This window comes from Solanum lycopersicum, chromosome 12 (genome assembly GCF_036512215.1).
Source record: "Solanum lycopersicum chromosome 12, SLM_r2.1".
Taxonomy (NCBI): Eukaryota; Viridiplantae; Streptophyta; class Magnoliopsida; order Solanales; family Solanaceae; genus Solanum; species Solanum lycopersicum.
In genome coordinates, this window is record NC_090811.1 from 20,760,017 (window position 1) to 20,769,017 (window position 9,001).

The following is a 9,001-nucleotide window of genomic DNA, read 5'->3' on the forward strand; positions in this document are numbered from 1 at the left end:
GGTGTAGAGGATAACCTCTCTTATCAGGAAGTTCTGGTTCAAATTCTTGATAGGCAAGTCGAGAAGTATAGGAATAAAGAGGTGGTTTCCGTAGGTGTTATGGAAAAATCACCTAGTTGAGGGTGCAACATGGGAGGACGAGGGCGACATGAAGTCCCGTTACCTTCATTTTATTTTTTGAGCATTAAGGTTAGTAATTCATTCTAATAATATAAATATAACTAGAATTTAAGGTTGCTTGATTTTTGGGTGAAGTTTGGCAAAATATGCATTTTTGAAAGCTTTATAGTGAAGTTACTGTAATATTGACTTTGAAAACTTGAAATTTTGCTTTTTGCTTGTTTTGAGTTATGTTGTGTATTTTCATATAGTAAGTATTTATAAAATTATATGTAGCATGTTGATAAGATGAACTTCGTGCTAATTGACTCATGCAATGTACATTGAGCTTATGTGTGTTGTGAGAAGGAAATACCTCATGATGAAATGAATGAGCCTTATGTGTGGTTATTGGTGTTTTTGGTATTACCTTGTTGAAATGATATGATTTATGTTGATTGGTTGGGCTGCTAGTCTTGAGTCTATTCCTTCCTTCAAAAGAGTTTTGGTGTCATTCGGGGACGAATGTTCCTGGGGGGGGGATAATGTAACACCTTGAAAAATCCAAGACGTATCGTAAAGCCTAACGTAGGTGTCATAAGGTCTAAGTACTTTTTTAAGTCCATTATAAACGAATATAGGTCATTGAGAAAGTTTAAGAACCAAAACGTCCAAGATAGTCCATTACGTTCGGGAAGTTGGTTCAAAGGGATGTTAGCGTGCCTTAGCCTATTTTACTAAATTTTAGGAGTTGGAAACGTACGAAAGCTGGTGGAAGGGTATATAATAGGTGTTTAGGTTGTTCCATGGTCGAAATCCCTAAAGACCGACTTAGGGCCCTTGAGGGGGACCCTAGCATTTGTAGTAACACTGCATGGCAGTGTGCATTTATAGCGCAATAGACAGTTCGTGTGTGGACAAACGGGTCATCAATGCAACCGTTATCCCATACTTAGACATGATGACGAATTCCTTGCCTGCACAGTCTCTGAACTCATTGACGGAGTACAGGATGAGAGGGGAAGGGTGTGTCGACTCACAGACGGCCCATAGTTCGTGGTCTCGTCTGTGAGGGTCGAGTTTTCTGTTTAATTTAAGTTGGTCTCATTTAATCAGTTAGGGGGTTAAGTGTTTTAATTAGGGGTTAAATTAGTCTAATTAAGTTGATTTAAGACCCAATATTAATACTCCCAACCCTCATTAATCTAAGAAAATTCTCAAATATAAACTCTCTTCCTTCTCTCTTCTTTCTCTCTCTACTTGAACTCACCATTGAAGACTAGCAAGGAGAAGGGTTTGGGGTCTGGAAAAGGGGTTAATTCATCACCAATTTTTTATCAAACATTAAGGTATGAGATCTAATTCACCTTTGAGACTCTTTCCTCAAACGGTTCCTTCAAAATGGATTTCAAAAGTTGAGTTTTCTTATGGGTTTCATCCAATTACAAATTGAAGTTATGAATCGAGTTGTTGATGATTTATTTAGGTTATACTAAATAGAATAACATGTAATTTAACTTGTTTATTGTAATTGTTGATGGTTCGGTCTAAATTGAAGAACATGATCCTCAATCCCTAACGCTAGGTTGTGATCTTGATCTATATTGTATTGTGATCATTCAATTGTCTTGGTTGATTGGATTACTTTTGCTATGGTGTTATTATGAATAAATTAAGATGAATTATATGCCTATCATGTTAGTTCTTGATATGTCATTTAGGTTATGAAGTATATTGTCAAATTAGCCTATATATATTGTCTTAATCTATGATCTAGTGTTGAATAGTGTTATAGAGATGCAATTAGCCTTGTTATCTTATTGGTTATCATTGTGTGATGATATTACTCCCCTAGTTGGGTTAAGTTATGGGTTGATGGTAAGACCTTGATGATGAACTATGAGGGAGACTTTGTAAGTCTTAGAATATCTATCTTTATTTTCAATTGTGATTAATGGTGGCTAAGTCATGATGTTATATTGGAGTATACCTTATACTAGGATTATAAGGTAATATGATGTTGAATTGAAATGTCTTGACTATTTTGTGATGTTGATTAAGGTGTATGTGATATAAGGATGGTGAAAACTATCAATGTGCCTTGATATGCTATGAAATACTAATATGTTAACCTCACTTATATGAATTGTGATGAAAGGACATACTCATACAATTTTTATTGAGCTATTTATGATGATGATTATACAAGTGATAAACCCTATGACCTAAACTAAGCTATGATTGGTAATTAAAGGCTTAAAGTCATTTCAAAAAGGGACTCCAGCTTAGCACCGAGTGAACTAGATTGAGGAGTATCCCTTCCTACCTAGGGAAGGTAGGAGCACTACATTAATCTTGATATTGGAGACTATAATGCATCGCTCATAAAGAGGGTCCCAATTATATCTCCTAATTCTTGAACTATGTTGTCCCCATAGGAATACTAGCTAGTGGATCCACGTAGTTGCTATGTTTCATATTTTGTTACTACCCCGGCAAGTAGTCTTCCTTCTTTAGGTGTAGGTTTTTATGACACCGGATTTCACACTAGCTCATCTGGTCTATGTCGGTTAGGGCAAGATGTTCCCAAAAGGTAAAATGAATTAAAGGACTTGAACTCTAACTTGGATAACCTAAGAGGTCTTCTTAGTCTAGATAGGGGTATGGGACTCTACCTAAACATTGCACTAGTTAGCCTTGAGGGGAGTCTTAGGAGGAGGTTCTTACATATGTTTATGTTATGATGAGATATGAACACATTGTTGATACTATATGTTGATTAGTTCACTTATGAGTATGACTTGGGTTATAATGTTAATATATGATGAAATTAAACCTAAATGTTATGTTATGTAAAGTTGGACATTGGTCATGGTTTCTTGTTGAGGATACTTGATTAAGGTTATGGGGCTTTGCTTTGTTATCGCACTTGTTGACTTGATAAGGGTTCATAAGTAGTTGTCTTGCTTATTATGATACGATTGACTCTTATTCATTCTTGTGATGTTATTTCTTGATGATAGGATTGTAGTAAATCATGTTTCAAGCATGTTAGAATACGTATTACTTGTTGTGTCCATAAGCATGTTTGGTTGATTGATATGACTTGCTTGGCTTTGCATTAGTTTCCTAAAGAGGTAAAATGACATGTTATGACTAAAAGTCTCTTTAGCATGTTTTATTCGTAGTGTGCATAAGGTCTCATACTTAGTACATGTGGAGTACTAACCCCATTTTCTACCCTTTCTCAAACATTTTAGGTTCCGATCGTTGAAGAGTTTGGAAGGCGACATTGTTGAAGGCTTGGATTCTTCATTTCATCCAAGTAGGGTAGGTCCTCAACTTCCGAGGGCAATGCCACCATCTAGCTTACGTACTTGTTATGAGCTTAAAGACTCTTTCATTTATTTCCTTTTCAATTGAGTACTATGTATGATCTATATGTGGTCTTGTTGGATTTATATAAGGGCTATGCCCATATTGTGATAATCGTTTAGATGGTATGAGATGAGACAATCGTTGAGACTATTTTTATATATTATATATATGTATGTACAATAAAAGTAGAAGGCTATGTAACCTTCCTATATGAAGGGTCTATGTATACTCGATATGATTATATATTATGTGTATGTGGAGGTCTATGTAAACCTCCAAGTAGTTATAATGAAAGTTTTAAATTTTTTCGCATTTTTCAACCTATGAATGTAATGACATGAAACTAAGAGGCTAATCTTAGTCATTGAAAAGGACGACGACGACGGTTACATCTAGGGGATAAACCCGGATGTGACAATAGCCTTAACCGACACTAAGACCATGGGTGCTACATGGAATTTGGTGTTGTAGAGACTTACACCAAGGGATGGTGCTCTACTTAGACAAAGTAGAACATTAACACATGCTAGCATACTAAGTGAAATCACTTACTAGATCCTATGTGGCAAGCATAGTTATGGAACTTGGAGGTATATGTGGAAACCTTCTTTATGCCAAATGGGGCATTGTAGTTATCCACTATGGAAACATCACTCTATGCCCTTTGGTCTATGAGGCTAATCACCTCATGAGGACTATGGTGACCTACCTTCCTCCAATAAGAAGGGACACACCTCAACTTCAAGTTCTCTCAGTCATAAGCTAAGTTCCCTTTTATTAAAAATTCTTTATTAACATTACTTATAAAAAAACATAGGCTTTAGTAGATTGACTCCTCATATGCTTAGCTCATAGGTCATAGATGAGAGTTCATCAATCTAAATCATATGAGAAACCCTTTCACATGGACATAGCATATTCAATCACCTATCTAGTTTATGGTACACTTGAGCACACATTTCAGATCCCCTCAACTGATTATATCATCATACATGTGTGTGTATACTTATATGTGAGCAAACCTTTCACATAACACATTAGGGCCACACATGCTTATAAATTAATGCATAAGTATATAGGTGTGACAGAGTAATCCTTTCATATAAACACTTTAAGAAACTATGCACATCCATGGTTTATCATATCATATACTTAACATCGTAGCATATAAGTCATATACATAACATGTTCATACATTCCTATTCATGTACTTAGAAGACCAACCTAGGAACTATCCTATCAAGGTACACATGTGCAATGCACAGATAAAGTCCTATACCCTTGCCCATACTCGTAGACCTATCAAGTCATCCTAGTTAATGATACATCACATAACATGCTTCATAGACATATCTCTTACATTCTTTTTAGTAGACATTAGTGAAAATGAGAACAACCTTTCATTAGACACCACTGTCCTATACTACTTGTAAGAATGCATAAAGTATAAGTGTGTATACATTGGTCAACATGATCACATAAAGGCTATCAATTACATATTGAGGCAGCCACCCTCTTAGGACCATAATACATTTTCAAGCATAGACCATACAACAGCTATTAGCATAGGCGACAAGACAACATCATATTACTTTCAAGACTCCTCACCTTAAATATTCACCCATTCATATAGGGACATAGGTAAGGGGTTATAAACCATCACAACTCATCAATGGCAGCACCTAAACCTATCCCTACATAGTTATACACATGCTCATACATTAGCTATACTACATAGATCATAACTAGAGTAGGAAACTAGGGATAAGATTTCACATTGGGTGATCATCACCACCACACTTTCATATCACAATTGCCTTCAATGACATGATCACATCATATATATATTCTCAATAAATAAAAACACCACCATAAGTGGATCACACCATACAAGGTTTCATCAACTATCAATACTATACAAAAGTAAAAAAAGATAGACAATCTTACCAATTTCTCATCCTTTGATCATCATTGATCAATACTCCTTTTTCATAAACTATACATTATAAAGAAGTATCTATAAGTATCTTTAAATAATGAAATCCTACATTCATGTACTATAAATTTGAGATCAACAGTGAGTACACTATATTCATAATTCGATTGAAAGTAGAGTACTATAGGTCATTTATCAATTTCCTTGCCTTGATCATCAATCATAGTTCATAAATAATATAGATGTAGGTCAATAGATATAATCAATTCAACATTCTAGAATCATACTTCAATCAACATAAATTCAGGATCACAAAGCCCACACATAGGTTATCGTGAGTTTGAAGGGAGCATGGGTTCATCATGCAAATTGGATCGAAATTCATGTTACAATCATTATATTAATATCAATTTATCATGATGAAGCCTTTAAAAATGTTTTAATAAAGAACCAATGGATAGATTTAAGAAGGAGAAGTTTTATCATATTTTTCTCTTTGAAAACTTTGAGAAGAACTCTTAGATTGAAGATTAACTAGAGATGAAGGACCACCATACCTTTATAAGATTAAGGAATCAAAAAAACTTGGTGAAGTACCCATTGAAATCCCATCTACAAGCTACCTTGAGCTTCACCTTCAATGGAGAATTCTATAGAGGTTTCTTTTTTAGAGGGAAGGGTTTTAATTTGAAGAATGAATTGAAACTGGGCTAGTCACGTTTTTGATCACCTAAATACACCCAAAAATAACCAAATAAACCAACTAGGGTCAGGTTAGAACGTGGGGTGAATTTCCATTCACCCATAATAAGACAGCTTGCATGGCAGTTTTACACAACCTGTATCGACAGTCTCAAACGACGCCCAGTAGGTCCATCGACGGACCGTACTAAAGGTCGTCGTTTGGGACTGAGGCTTGTACATTGACTTGAGACTTCACCAGTATAAGTCTTGGACGAAAAATCACCATCGACGGGGCGTAGGTGAGACTACTAACCGTCCTTTGGCTCCGTCGATTGACACTGACAATGTAGTGTCTCGACAGCCTTTAGGTCCTCCTAGAGAGATTCTTGTGAGGCCCTTGGGGAGTCTTACCTAGACGTTTCCAACGTAAATATATACATTAACATGTCAAAGACCTACCACATCAGTTTCATCCAAAAACAAATACTCACAACACGTCCAAACATGCTAGGCACAGTCAAGACACACATGCACGTCTCAAGGGCAAACTTTTGAACGTCTTGGATGTTTGACCTCCAAAATTCATGAAACTCAAAATACTACCTATAAACATGATTTTACTCATATTAGGACTTCATAATCCAATTACACACATATAAGACATAAAAATATCTAAGGCCTCTTGGTGACAAGTCGTCGAACGTTTTAGTCGTCCTATGACGTTTGACTTCAAAATTCCTTCAAATTACTCATGCATACTTTAAAACACTTAATTAGAATGTTAAAAATCTTAAAGTCACAAGTGATTCTCTAGACACCCTAACTCATTTTGGGGGTCTTACACGTTGATTGAGTTCTCCAATAACAATAGTTATCATTCGAGTATTTTAGTGGATCCATTTGAAGCACTCTATGGTAGGAGATGTAGGTCTCCGATTGGGTGGTTTGAGGTTGGTGGGTCTTCATTTCTTGGTCCCAAAATAGTATATCAAGTTTTGGAGATGGTACGGGTGATAAGGGATAGGTTGAAAACAAACTATAGTCGACAAAAATCCTACGCTAACAATAGAAGAAGAGATCTTGAATTCAAAGTAGGTGATATGGTGTATTTGAAGATTTTACCTATGAAAGGGGCGATAAGATTTGGCAAAAAGGGAAAGTTCAGTCCCCGGTATGTGGATCTCTATGAGGTGTTATAAAGGGTTGTAAAGGTTGCATATGAGTTGAGACTACCTAGTGAACTAGCTTCGATTCATCCGATATTTCATATTTCCATGCTTAAGAAGTGTATTGGTGATCCCATGTTCATGCTTCCTATTGAATGGTTCGGTGTGGATGAGAGTCTTTCCTATGAAGAGGTTCCGATGGAGATCCTTGATAGACAAGTTAGGAAGTTGATGAACAAGGAGGTGGCCTCCATAAAAGTGTTATGGAGAAACCACCTAGTTGAAGGGGCAACATCTTGTTATTCTTATCTTTTTCCTAACTAAGGTTAGTTGTTCCTATTAATATTGAAAATAATGATTAAATTTGAACTTGACTTGTTTTGCAAAAATATGCATAATTATGGTAAAAGGTTTAGCTAAAATGAGTTTTCATAGAAAAATGTTCTTTTGCTTTATTTGCACTTATTTGTGTATTTGGTGTATTGTTACCTTCTTGAAATAGTAATGAGCATGTTTATGTGTTGTAACGAGTTTTGGCACAAGTGACTTGATGATCATGTTGATATCATTTTGATATTGAAAAGGGTATTCCTTATGTGTTAATGTTGAGATCTTAAATGTGGTAAATAGTGATTTGAGTTGCTACGTATCAATGTCATGTTGATATGTTCATTTGAGTTGTAAGTCATGTTGGTTATGTATGTTGTTGGTTGGGCTGAAGTACTGAATCTATTCATTCCCTTCAAAATATTTTAGTGTCATTCGGAGAAGAATGTTCCTAGGGAGGGATAATGTAACACTCGGAAAGTGCATGATCTAATCTAGAGCCTTACATGTTGAATTAAGGTTGGTAGAACTGTTTTAAGGCCTAAAATAATGCACATAAATCATTAAGGAAGTTTTAGAGTCAAAACGTCAAGGAACGTCCATGATTTTTAGTGAATTGTGAGAAAGAGGTTAATGTGCCTTGGCATGTTTCATGGGTAAGTAATAGTCGAAACTCAATAAAATTTGGTAGGAAGGTGTTAAACATGTATTAGAATATGTTTGAGGTCGAAACGTCTGGGTACGACTCCCCATGGACCACCCTAAGGGTCCTTAGAGAGGACCCTTCCATTTGACCCAAAACTATCAAATTGACAATAGCCAAACGACGAGTCAATCGACAAGCCAATCGATGAGTCGTTGATGAACCTCAATCGACAAAACCCCGACCTACTCCCTGTTGTATGGACCACAGACCATGCTGCTGGCCGTGGTTTGGGTTACAGAGTGTGATTTTTGCCCCCTTTTGAAATAAAATAAGTCTTGGCCAACGACCACCATCGACAGGTCGTTGACCCATCGATGGCTCATCGTTTGGCTACTGTCAATTTAACAGTTTTAGGTCAAATGGAAGGGTCCTCTCCAAGGACTCTTAGGGTGGTCCTCAGGGAGTTGTACTCGGATATTTAGATCCTAAGCACACTCTTCCATATATTAACACCTTTTTATCAAATTTCACTAAATTTTGACTCTTAAAACCCCATGAAACATGCCAAGGCACACTAGCACACATTTCACAATTATTTGGGCGCCGTCGTCATTTTTTAACTTTTTGACTCTAACACTTCCTAATTAGTTTCAATACATTATTTTAGTCTTAGAAACAATGTTTTAAGTCTTAGTTCATCTAGTTAGGCTAAAGATTAAGTCATGAACTTTCATAGTGTTACACACACTCTCCAGCCAACACAAC